This window comes from Atheta coriaria, unplaced genomic scaffold (assembly GCF_025399875.1).
Source record: "Atheta coriaria isolate IRGN ID8LTWV9N9 unplaced genomic scaffold, Caltech_Dcor_3.1 hic_scaffold_3_pilon, whole genome shotgun sequence".
Lineage (NCBI taxonomy): Eukaryota > Metazoa > Arthropoda > Insecta > Coleoptera > Staphylinidae > Dalotia > Dalotia coriaria.
The window spans coordinates 328,431-341,077 of NW_027045445.1; the positions used below are offsets into that span (position 1 = coordinate 328,431).

Below are 12,647 nucleotides of genomic sequence, written 5' to 3' on the forward strand. Positions count from 1 at the left end.
GAAGTGGACACTTTATTAGCCGGCGTACACCTGTGCGGATTGCACATCTTGCACGTTGCGAATCACGTGCAATTTGCAATCGGTAATTATTGCTTTATTCATTATTTATTGCTCAATGCAATTCAAATAAATCGGCAAAGTTAAAAATTCTTTATAATAGCTTGCAAATAGTATTTACAGAATATTTAAACGCATAAAACCAACAAATGAGCAACGATGCACGATCTCTTTGCGTCGCACCCAGGGCGGAGTAAAACTCATCAAATTAACACATGAAATCACACTCAAACACAATTATTAACGAAATAAAAATAAATCTGCAAGTGTTGCCACATAAAGTGTAATTACCTACATCGCGCAATCTTGTTGAGAGTTCGCAAGACTTCGATTAAGAGTGAAAAACGTAAAATATGGGCGCGCGCGCGTACACTGGAGATGATTTCGAGGCGATAAGATGTCTTTGCATCGCAACGAATCGAACACGGACGAATAATCCTGATCGGTGAATTGTTGCGAAAAGCGCTGCGAGCCGCGAAACTCGCAGACAGGCGCGAGAGATTGCGACACGTCGACTAACGAATAGCATTAGCAATTGTATTAGATACAAAGTGTGTGGATATTTGCACAAATGCAGCACGCCTGCATTATTCCAAATTGTAAATCGCTATCGAACGCGAACTGAAAATGTTAAGCGTGGGAATTTAACTAAAGTGGAGATTCTGCGATTTTGGGAAAGTCTAAGCGTCTACTTTTAAAATTAGCCATAACTAAATTGACAAAACCCACATTTTAAAATGTTTACCACTGTATAGGTAATTAATTTGAACGTGTTGAAGTTGAATGAATGCTCTTAATTAGCAGTCGCACTAAATTTAAACTTACTTAACTTATTGCTACTTGAACTACCAGAAGAGAAGTGTGGTGAAATGCAATTCAGACACGTATCACGCATAAACATCAAGCCAAAGTGCTATACAAAGTGTGCTTAATTAATTTACCCGACTGAATAATGAGATGTTGTAATGCAAGTAACGCTTAAAACTTGCCAAACACATGATTTCCTCGTTAAAACAATTTGTAAACAGAGATAAATCTTTCAAAACAAAAAAAAAACACTAAATAAGGTTAAGTAAAATTTTAAGCATAATTTTATCACTGAAATCAAAATAAATGTTTATCAAGTCGAGATGAGATTGAGAGCGGCCAAGTTAGTGTACTTAAGTGACGGCGGCGGCAAGACACAAACACACATTTCATTTATTCATTTCCATTAAAGTTTATCTCGGCCCATGGAGCTCAAAAAAGAAAGTTTTTACTCTCTGTCTCGATGCACAAAGTAGGTGCGCGCGTGTGTGCTTTCGGTGTTTGGACATCGTTTAACAAGCGCGAGATGAATTTAACGTCGCCCAGCCTTAAATATATTAAATTCAAGCCCCAAAAAGACTTCTTAAAGCCTTAAACGTTTTCTCATTTCCTTCATCTTTCTCGCAGCTTGTAGGTAGTATGTCAAATAAACCAACAGACTTAAGTCACAAACAGTTAACAAACATCCAAGATATTCTGCAGCAGAAATTAATTTTCGTTTTGTTTTCCCAAAAAATAAATCGTGTTAAATTAGTTTTTAAAAAACCCGAACAGAATGACGATGAAGTTTATGTATTCACATTGACTAAAAAGATGACTTCAAAAAAGAAACACTAAGATGACGATGATGAGAAAATCCTCGTCGGCTTCTTCTCTCATGCGGCGCGCAGTGTGCGTGAGTATAAACATCGAAAACAGCAGGAGTTCCAAATTCGAAAATCAAACGCCGGAACGCGACATGCGCGCATGATAAAATGTGAAATGTAAACACTTTGCAAGTAGGCGCACGCATAGGATGGCCAGGTGAATCGGATGGAAATGAATGAGAGTTCTTTTGGCGTTGGCTACACGAAGAACTTTTTTTTCGACTCATCGGAGGCCGAATTGCCTTATAAAGCGAGAGTCAGACACACAACCGATAAGTTCTCTCAGTCAACGATGAAATAAACAAAATCAACGCGTAAATTCATTGAAATTCAAAGAAAAAAACATTGAAATTATGCGTGACCTCTATTTATAAGTATAAAATATAAAACAGGTGGATTGTTGTATTTTAAAATTTTAAATTGAAAAGTGTTTAAATTGGCTAAGTTTTGAGTTTAATGATTACGTATTATTACAACTTGTTGTGAGTGCTCACTGTAATTAATTAAACACTTCCTGATGGATATAAAACAGCTTACAAGAGGCGCAGGTGAAATTTAAAGGTGTCGTTCCGCACGCTCGATAAATCATTGCTCTACAAACCAACTTACACGCCGATTACGGCGTTTAAAACTCACCGTGCGCAAATTAAAATTACGATTAAGGTGAAACCAAACCACAACAATTCGTAAATTTTTTAAATAAACACAATAAGAATAAAAAAATTCAATTTTTTGTTACACAAAACTTTCTTCATTGCATAGACACCTTTTTACTTCAATATCGAATTACTTTTCTTCAATAAATTTTACTAAATGTTTTAAAAAGTGTTACGAGCTATTATTTAATGCTCATTTATAATCTTCAATATGCCTAATTTATTGTATAATGTAAATGTATAATTTATAACTTTATATTTGCGTTCGTTCCAAGGTGTAATAATTTATTGCCAAAATTATTCATATCGATTCCGAGTAAAGGCAGTCTGTCCAATGTTAGATACATGTGTGTAACACTAACGCAACACGATAATTACTTCCATGTGGATATGTGATTAGCAGCGCCGAATTACGAAATGCGTTCTAATTATTTGCATCATGGTCAGTTGGTCAGTCGTGTCAGGCGATTAATCGCGTTGGTTACGTTTTTTTTTTCAGCTGGTAATTTTTTTCTCTTCATATAACACTTTGAAATAATCGTGTGGGATATATAATGTATTATCTTCATTAACCAATTATTGCAATGAAGTTTAGATTAAAAAATAATATAGATAAAAATTAACTTATTAAACAAAGAAAATGAAAAATTTTACATTAAAAATAAAACCATGTGAGAAAATTTATATATTTGGTTTAATAAACTAAATGAATTTAATAAAATAAATGAATCGCAAAATGTTTATGAAGATGCCCTCAGGGCTAAACATGTTAAACTCTACAAATAAAATTGTAAATCCAATATTCACGTAAAGTTTAGAAATAAATAAATATTTCAAAATTACATTTTAATTAAACAATACCGGGATGATGTCGCGGGCAAAAGCTTGTATTCGAAAAAAATATGCGATCGGTACAAATACCGCAACTGAAGCTTACATTCGCCTAGAGTAGATATATTTACTTATGTGATTGTTTAATTTATTTCAAAATTTTGCAACTCAATATTTTCGAATTCCGCAACACACTACTATTACTACTCTAATAGTAAATATTAAGCAATGCCGTAATATTAATAATTCAAATTTTTGTGGTTCTACTTTCGTTAGCTGCAAGTTGTTGCAATGCGTATACGTAAATATCGTTGCACGCCGCGTGAATTTCTAGATCAATCGACACGCACGTGGTCGCCGTGAATGAAGCAGGGTTTCCTCGTTTACAAACCCAAATTCAATTTGAATACGTTTAACTTTATTTATTTAGCAACAACGCACGTTATGTTACGTTACCGAACAACCTGCTGCTGCTATAGTAGGTAAGCGATCCATACGCACGTGAGAATATTTCTATTACATAAATTACATAAATGTAAACTTCACGAGAAACAGTAGGAAGTAAAAAATTGCTTGTCAGATGAAACATTCAAAGTGCCACCATGATAAATCACCGCTTAAATTATTTAATTAATTAAATATTAAGATACTTACAATTTAATTTAATCGAAGAGGAAAAAAATTACGAGTTGACTTGAAATCACAAATCTGCAACAAAAAAAACATACGAGATTAATTAAATTACGTTCATTCATCATAAATATTAAAATTGACAATTGTTAAAATTTAAAAACCCCTCAAACAAAGTAAACATACTTATACTTGAGTCCTCAGAAAAATAAAGTACCTAAATACACGTAGATGTAGATGTACTACATGTACCGCGACTGAGGTGTACGGTGGTACTTACTTGTACTCGTCGTAAACATCATAACGAAGCAAACGGCAAACACACTCGGACGAGGCTTTCTCTTTTGAAAAACGCACCGCGTCCTTCTCGCGTCCTCGCCGCCGCACATAAAATTCAAACACGGCGCGCGGCGGGTGAAAAAATCTTTAACGACTTCAACTTTGGCTCCGGCCGTCTCACAAACTACAAACGACTTATAATAATCGATGTCAAACAAAACTACACGTGTGTGTTTAAGACAAACGCAAAGATTAAGTATTATTGTAGTGAAACACTTGAAAAAAATGAAGGTTATGTTGACCTGACCTAACCTAACCTCTTAAACTAAAAACGTAAAACAAAACAAGAAAATTAAATTATTTTAATTTTTGATTCATTTAACTCTATTTTGCGTGTTTACTTAAAAGGAAAAGCAAATTCCATTCCAATTTAAGTACACACTACATTTTTTGCAAACATTTTGTTGAATGCAGTCTATTATTACAGTTCTTTCACTTGAATATGCAGCAAATATTCACTTTCCTCGTGTTGTTCCCCTTCAATTACCACGCACAACAAAACACACAAAAATCAATCAACTCACGAGCGACATTTCTTTTTTCTTTCTCCTCGCTCTCGTGTTTCTTTTGTCTTTCATCGCGCGCGCGGTTAATTTTTAAATTTGCTCGTGCGCTTCCACCACAAACACTCATCGCAAACGACAGCGTTGTCGGCGACGATGTTTTTACTTAATTATAAATTAGAAATCACGCGCGTGCAGCATTCGACACACTACTCGTATTACTTATCGGTTATCATGATTTTTAAGTCTACTCAGCTGAAGTTAACTTAACTTACATATAAGAAGAGAAGTTATGAGAGAGCAAAGTAAAGAAATCGTCAAGAGACGCGGATGAGAAATTTGACGACAAACATTCACAGTAACAGGTTGGCAGCGCACTTTTCGTCCTAAAAAGCTTGCGCTAGATGAAATGAAGAGCAAAAGCAAGTGCAGTCGAAAGCTCACTGGTTTCATATAATTGGAAAGCGTCAACAAAGCCAGCAATAGGATGCAACATAAAATCATAAAACGCCAAATACGATGGAAGCCAGTAAAACAACGAACTGCAGATAATGAACAAATAGCGAAAACTTAAAGTGTAATAAACATAAAATGTTCTTAATTACTAAATTTCCAAAAGGCAATACTGGTTATTTTTACTGCAAATCTTCCATTTCCATTTCAAATCTTCCATAGTCACTAGCAAAATTTGATACGAGTAAACTAATTAACCTCTCATAATTAATAGTCTAAGTTAGGTTCGTATAATACTTGCATATTTTTTCTGCATGCGATTCCTTCCAATTAGCCTATCAATAATAATTTTTTATTGCCATATCGTTTCGTTCGCTAATAACAATGCATCAAATTACTGCTTCATTATAAGAATCAAAATTGCGCATTGTATTTAAAAGCGTAGAGCAATAAATAAAGTGCGATATCGCCGACATTCTCATTTTTTCTTACACGTACGCGTTTTTTCACACGAGACTAAATGAATTTCCATGCATTAATGCAATTTTAACGCACTACAACGTGCAATTTACTTTTATTTCGTGCTAATGCACTCATTCTTCAACAATTTCTACAAATACCATTAATAGAAATTCAAATAAATCACAATCATGCACTTTTTATGCATGCTGGTAGTCAGTCAAGTCACATTCTACAATTTAATTAGTGTACCCTCTTGATATTGCATTATATTATCGGCTACTGCAAGTAATTCTAACTATTTATATTTTTATGATTAATAGGATGATTTCAACATGAACAATTTTCTCCACTTCACTTTTATTTTTATTAATCTAAAGTAGTGGAGTAAAACGACGTGAATTCAAGTGGACAATTTCATCACAGAACGCTCTGTGGGTCTTAATAAAATTAATAAAGTCGACAACCGCGGCGACAATAATTACGCCGACTTTCTACACAATTTACACGATTTCGACATGTTTTATTAGTGACCAATTTAATTCCGCTCGCGCAGCGACCAAACCCACGTGCAATTAATCGTAATTACAGTAAATTAGTGCGGCTGCAGCAAAGACTTTTAATTTCTGTCGTAAGCAGCGCACAATTATAAAATTGTCCACAAGATTTTTTGAGGGAAACTGCAGTTGTGTTTTGTGCGCTAATATATTGCAAACAAATGCAATTTTCAACGTGACGAAAAAAATGTAAAACGTGGTCGTGTCTGTGCATTCTGAGGACGACATGTCGGTCGATCGTTCATGTTCGATGCGCATTCCGCACGTGTAATACAATATCGCAGCGTGTCCGATATGCGCTCCGCGGCACACGTTCGCTTCCTCGTGGGTTTATTTATCGCCTCGACCTTACGACTTCTTCGGCGCGCATGCGTATCAAACAAAAACAAAACAACTTAAACACTATAGAAAAATCAACTACTTTTACGTAAAAATCATTCAATATCATAAAACACGTGTCAATACATGGAGTCTTAATGCGTCACCTTCAAATCAGTAAAACTTTATTTTTTCTCACAAAACTATTGCATTTGTGATTTCGTCCGCGAACGTGTTACGTGCGAGCGCTGTCCGTTCGTACGTGCGATGGTCACGGTGCAAACCTACACCTATAGCAAAACTAACGGTCTTCTTCACCGCCGCCGCCGTCGAGCGCGCGCGAGTTACAAAGTCACCGGAGTCGACGAAGTAATAACGACTTTGCAGTCGAGCGAACACGAGAACACGAGATGCGGCTAATAGGTAATGTGTACCGTATGTACCCAACATGATTATTACATCTGGCAGCAGAGTTCCACGACCCAAAAATTAAAAATAAAAGCCAAAAAAATCCACTGCACCCGAAAAAGGGCCGAAAAATTTAAACCATTCGAGTTGTTGAAATATGTCACCGCATACAAGAGTTCAACAAACATATCATTGCTCAGGGCAATTATGGTGGTTTTAATTAACGAAAGTTAACGTCCTCTTGTGACACTGGTTTGCGCGTTGCGTTCATCATCCTCCCAAACCCGATGCACAAGCCGCGCCTCAGCCGCACAATTAAGAACACTCGTAATTCAACGAAATTGCGATTCCACGAAACGCGCCGCAATTGTACATTATGACACAACATTCACATTCACATCCTCATTACTCCACGCGTAATTGTTAACTCTAAAAGGTGCATTTGAAAAATCCACACCAACTACTACTAATTTTAACGATAATGTCTAAATGTAATTAGTAATTCCATCTTGTTAACGAAAATAATTACAAATTACCAACACAATAACAAGAACATCTGTTAAAAATATAAATTTTTCAAATTTTATATACGAATCCTAACTGGAATTGCGATGTTATGAATTCCTGTCCATCTGTTGAAATGTCGAATAAAAAGCGATTTTAATCTCAACAATAAACTGCAGTAAAATTCAATGTACAGTTAACTCATTCATGGGCATCCGTTTTTGGTCTTTCAAATTGTTTCCACACTGAATAAAATTTTAACTAACAAGCATTTTTCATAATAATAATATTCATGCAATTTTCAATGTCATAGAATCATCCTGCGTTGCTAAAAGTTTCTAAAAATAACAAAACGTCCTTGAAAACCTATTATTTCATTCCACGATGAAAACATCTGTTGATTCCAAGTGAATATTAAAATTCAAACAATTGCATCTTCATCAATAGGCAATAACAAGTTAAATCACATAAATTGAAGCGTTTCGTAATTAATCGCATATTGCACGCGCAATCGATTGAACAAATTGTGCCGGTCAACACGATGGAGCAGACGTTAACTCGACACTTTTGACAGAATCATCATTCATTCAATTCGCCGCGAATAATGGATAATGATGATATTGTCCTCTTTGCCACAACCATGTCATAACATGTCATTACAAGTGGCCACATCTGTTTCAATTCGGGCGTAATTGAACAATAAACGAGCGAATGAGCTTGCAAGCAAGTAAGAAAAGCGTGCTGAGATGTATTTATGTTTACAGCTTACTCAATGTGTCATTTTGTCAGACGGTATATGCATTTTGCTCAAAGGCGCAAATGCTTCATTGGGAGCAAGTCGAAAAAAAATTCACCAACGGTTAATGTTTGTTGTTAATTATATCTGTAATGAGGGTAGACATTTAAGGATTTTGATGTTGTATTTTGTAAAACAATGTCATTAGCATCCATACTAGTAATATTCGTATAAATCTAGCAATAAAATCTGCTGAATTGCAATACAATATATTTCAAAACCAAAAAGATTTATGTTTCGCTACTTATAAGTCAAGAACTGCTGAATAAATATTTGTTACCTCTTAATTTTTTGATTTGGAACTGCCTCGAATATCAGAATTTCTATTAAAACATCAGAACACAACAAAAAATAAAAATTGTACAACATATTTAGTTATAACAATAAAATATTGCATATTTCTTCGTTTTTACATGAAAAACAAGAAAATTTTAAATAATAATTAATTTTATGCAAATTTTTCGAAAAAGTTATTCGAATGTTAGTAAATTTAACATTTAAACATATCTAGATATCCAAATGCCGTTAAATTACAACGATTATTGCATCGATTATTGTGCACCATCGGACAGAATGATTTGAATAATGCGCACACGTCCGCCTTCGTCGACACATCGTTCAACACGCATACAATCCTCACGATCCACTTCACTTCTCTTCTTCTCTTCAATCCAGTCCGTCATCCGGTCATCCGTTTTATAGTTTGTTTTACACCTCATCGGCGTACGAAAACAACCGTTCAGCGGCGCATGCACTGCACTGAAATGCGGTGCAAATGCAAACCAATGATCAACAACACAACAAACAACATCATCAAATTCAAGTCCATTACCGCGTGTTCCTGCCGCCTATTCGCAAGTGCAACAACTACACGTCATTCAATACATTCAAATTATAGAAATTACTATATCAAGCCGACCCAAAACGGTAAACGGTTCCTAACAAGTTGTTGCAACTGTAAACTGCATCAATGAACCAGCTACAAACATAAAATAACCATTGTGTAAAGAAAAATGTAACAATAATACAGTTCCAGGCTCAGTCTTCATGTTGTATTTTTTTGTTTGATATTCTAAAATTCTCTAATTCTAGTTAATAACGCTGGGAAGGCCTCGCATCACATCTCATCCGACTTAAGTCTATTCTCAAGTTACGTATGCGCCTAGACTCAAATGCAGACCCTGACCCACCAGACAAACGAAACAAGCAAAGAAAGAGACAAAAACTTGACTAAATCTAGTCATCAAAAGACTCCTAGAACTAGACCGCTTCAAGCTCAGCTCTATACATAATAAAAACTAAACCAAAGTCAAGATCATCAGGAGAGGATCAAGAGGAAGAGACCTACGAATAGACAGAGTAACAAGTAGCAGCAGGAGAGTTTAGAAAAAGTTTAGATTAGACGCAAGCAACGCCAACAAGTTGTGTGTGAAGGAGACGAAAATGAAAAGAAGCAAGTTGAGCGCGGCGCGGCTCGTCGACGAAGGAAGTACATATATGATGTGGATGGTACACATCCGAGAGCTTCGAGTTTCGTTTGTGCAGACTCACGAGTCGATATAACGGTCTTCGTGCCCGCGCCGCTATTACTTATGCTGGTGCGTGCTTTTGCAAAGCAGAGAGACTTATCAAGAGTAGCGTAAAACTAACAAAAATCTAATTTTCACTAATCTAAGAAATCATTTCGCACCAATTTGTTGTTAAAGCGTAATCGTGCAGGTTTATCGCCTGTAAGGTCTGCAGGTTAGGCACCTGTTTGTCTGGTTCACCATTCGCGTTTATTTATAAGCTTTGACTTTTTTCTCGACATTTACCCAGTTACCTTGATCGCGCGACGCTGCTGCAATCGACCCAAGTACGCAAGTACATAAATGAACTGAAATTACTCCCAACATCTCCCGACATGCACACAAAGTACTTACCACACGCGTGTGACAAACCAAACCAGTACGCAGCACAAATTGCGAACGCTGCACATAACTGCAGCAACAAATGAAACATTTATTGGCATTTTATCGTCCGATAGATTAATTTAATTTGCTATCAATTTGTAACAGTGTGTAAACTCAATTGCATTGTTTTTTGTTCTTTGGTAACCCAGATTCCGGCGAAATGAGTGAAATTTATCAAATCGCAAGCAGCGACACGACAATTTTTGCTTTTGTTTTCACGCGACAAATTGCAACGTGTAGATTTAGCACACCGGCCGACCGACATTCGATTGTCGACGATGACAAGTTTTGTGCTTTGTTTAATTTACGGAACGCACAACGTTAAACAAAAAAAACTTCGGAATGAAAGACGCTCGCATTGTTCGCGTGCTTCGTTTGTTGATTGTTTTCCTGCTAGCGGGCGTTTATTTTATCAATGTGGGTTTGCTGCTTACGCTAGTTTATTTATAAGCCGTGACGAATAAATGAACAACAATGTACACTGTCCACGCTGATGTACTTTTACACAAATTCATTTCTTGGCAAATTATTTAATATGTAATTGAACCAAAATTTACTTACATTTATTGTACAGCTGATAATATTCCAGCCTATTTCCTAAGCGAAACGATAGGTGTACAGAATCATAAATAAATTTATTAAAAAAACTACACGCGTAAACAAAATACTCTGCGCGCACGAGATAAGAAAACAAAGCAGCGAACGCGGAACACGACTGCACCCGACAACGATCGGCGTAAAACTGACTCAATTCTCGCGTGCGGCTAGTCAGACTGTCTGCGTTGAGTTCGTCCACCACCACGCGCAAACGCTCATAAGTGTGGCGTGTTGCGCATGTCCATATTACTTTTAATTTTCTACGCTGCACGCTGCTTTTTTGAAATAAACAAAACAAAAACGCAGGCGTTGTACTAAATATAAGCAGATTAGAATAAATATTTTATCATTCGTGTTTTTGTTTCAAAATTTCAAGCAATGCCTACCTACCAAAACGCCGTACTTAAATAATAATCACCTATTGTCCGTCCGTTCAAACACGGTCAATGCGAACCTTTCGCCTTTATCAAATCTTCCCCGAAATCCCCGGATTCGGTTTCTACCTGCCGTGCGTAAAAACCGATCTCTGGCTGCTAATGTATTTCTTTGATTGAGAAACTTGGCCATCGCGACCGTTTGAACACGAGATAATGCCTGAAATTTTCCCATCGCTACTCAGGTAGTTGTTCAGTTTTATGTAGGCGAAGAATAAAAACCACTGCAGGAAGTAATCATTCATAAGCTCATAAAAGACACTCAAAGCAGAAAAAATAATAAGCCTTCACCCACTAAGCGTAATGCGAGGGGTTCAAACTGAACAGGTTTGAGCCTGCGCCGAGCGTGTCTGAAACATGTGTGTTCATCATGTGTGTGTGTTCAAACATGAAAGCAGTGAAATGTCTTAATTTAAGTAAAAAACTATCATTGTAGAGACATCTATTTGGCGAGAGAAATTATTAAGTCAAACTGAAAACTGATAAGTCATTTATATGCAGTAATGGGTTTAAGATCGTAAATTTCATTTTGAAAACAATGTGATAAGAAATAATATAATCTATATTTATCGCTGTTTTATTTTAAATTAATATTAAATAAATTGAAAAAAAAAATAGATTTTCTTGTCTTTTCGAGCAATTAATGAACATTGCGCAATAATCTTCTGCCACACCCGGTCGACCACAGCACACTATCGGCAGCGAGCTCAGTCACACTAGCGAATTACCACCGGTTAGCACGTAAAACGCAAACAAAATATAAGCAAAATAACTGATTGTAATAGTTAACACTATTAAAAATTCTAACACGATGGCTGAATTCGTATGGATTGCAGTGGGTGTTACTTTAGTATTTTTTGTACTACTGGCCATCATAACCTCAACACCAGAAGGATTTCAAAAAATTCAAGATATTCTACAATATCTTGAAACCACTCCACCATACGTCAAATACAGTATTGGAATCTTGGTCGTGATTGCAGTGATAGTTGCAGCTGGTATCCATTGCTGTACCAACAAATACAAAAAGAAGCATAACAACACAATGACGAATATCGTATAATCCAACAATTCAACAGCGATGGTGTGAATATACGAAAAACGTTTGTATATTAACCACACACCAATCGCCATCAAATGGCATGGGCGCAATGGTATTCAAGAATCCAGTACCAGTGGCGTAGCTAGGTAACTAAACTTTCTGGTAAGGATTTGAGGGCCCCCTGCCTTGGGGCCCCAAAACACTGCCTCGCCAACAACTCGATAACTACGCCACTGACAACTACATGGAAAACTTCGATAAGAAGACGAATTCATTGGCCAAACTACATGCTAGGGGTACGACTACCCTTGAAACAACGTTTCAGAAGCTCTGCAACGCAGAAGGACGGCATATATTCGTATATGTTTGTAATTTAATCAATTTGTATTGTAATCATGAAATGTTAATGTAAATACATATTCTTTAAATTAACCCTAC

General features: G+C 36.2%; 1 protein-coding gene and 1 long non-coding RNA gene across 2 annotated transcripts in view; one reads left to right on the top strand and one right to left on the bottom strand.

Moving 5' to 3' along the window:
- MICAL-like (protein) overlaps positions 1-10,876 on the bottom strand; it is a 32,226-nt gene extending 21,350 nt beyond the window's left edge. The window contains exons 1-2 of the mRNA XM_065299823.1: positions 10,698-10,876; positions 3,872-3,925 (exon numbers count right to left, since the gene is read on the bottom strand). The gene's annotated coding sequence lies outside the window, so the exon portion shown is untranslated. The remainder of the gene's footprint in view (positions 1-3,871; positions 3,926-10,697) is intronic.
- A 935-nt stretch (positions 10,877-11,811) lies between these two features.
- Positions 11,812-12,641, top strand: LOC135789803 (uncharacterized). The gene is made up of 2 exons (XR_010547656.1): positions 11,812-11,945; positions 12,004-12,641. It is a non-coding gene; the product is annotated as an uncharacterized lncRNA (long non-coding RNA).
- The last annotated feature ends 6 nt before the right edge of the window (positions 12,642-12,647 follow it).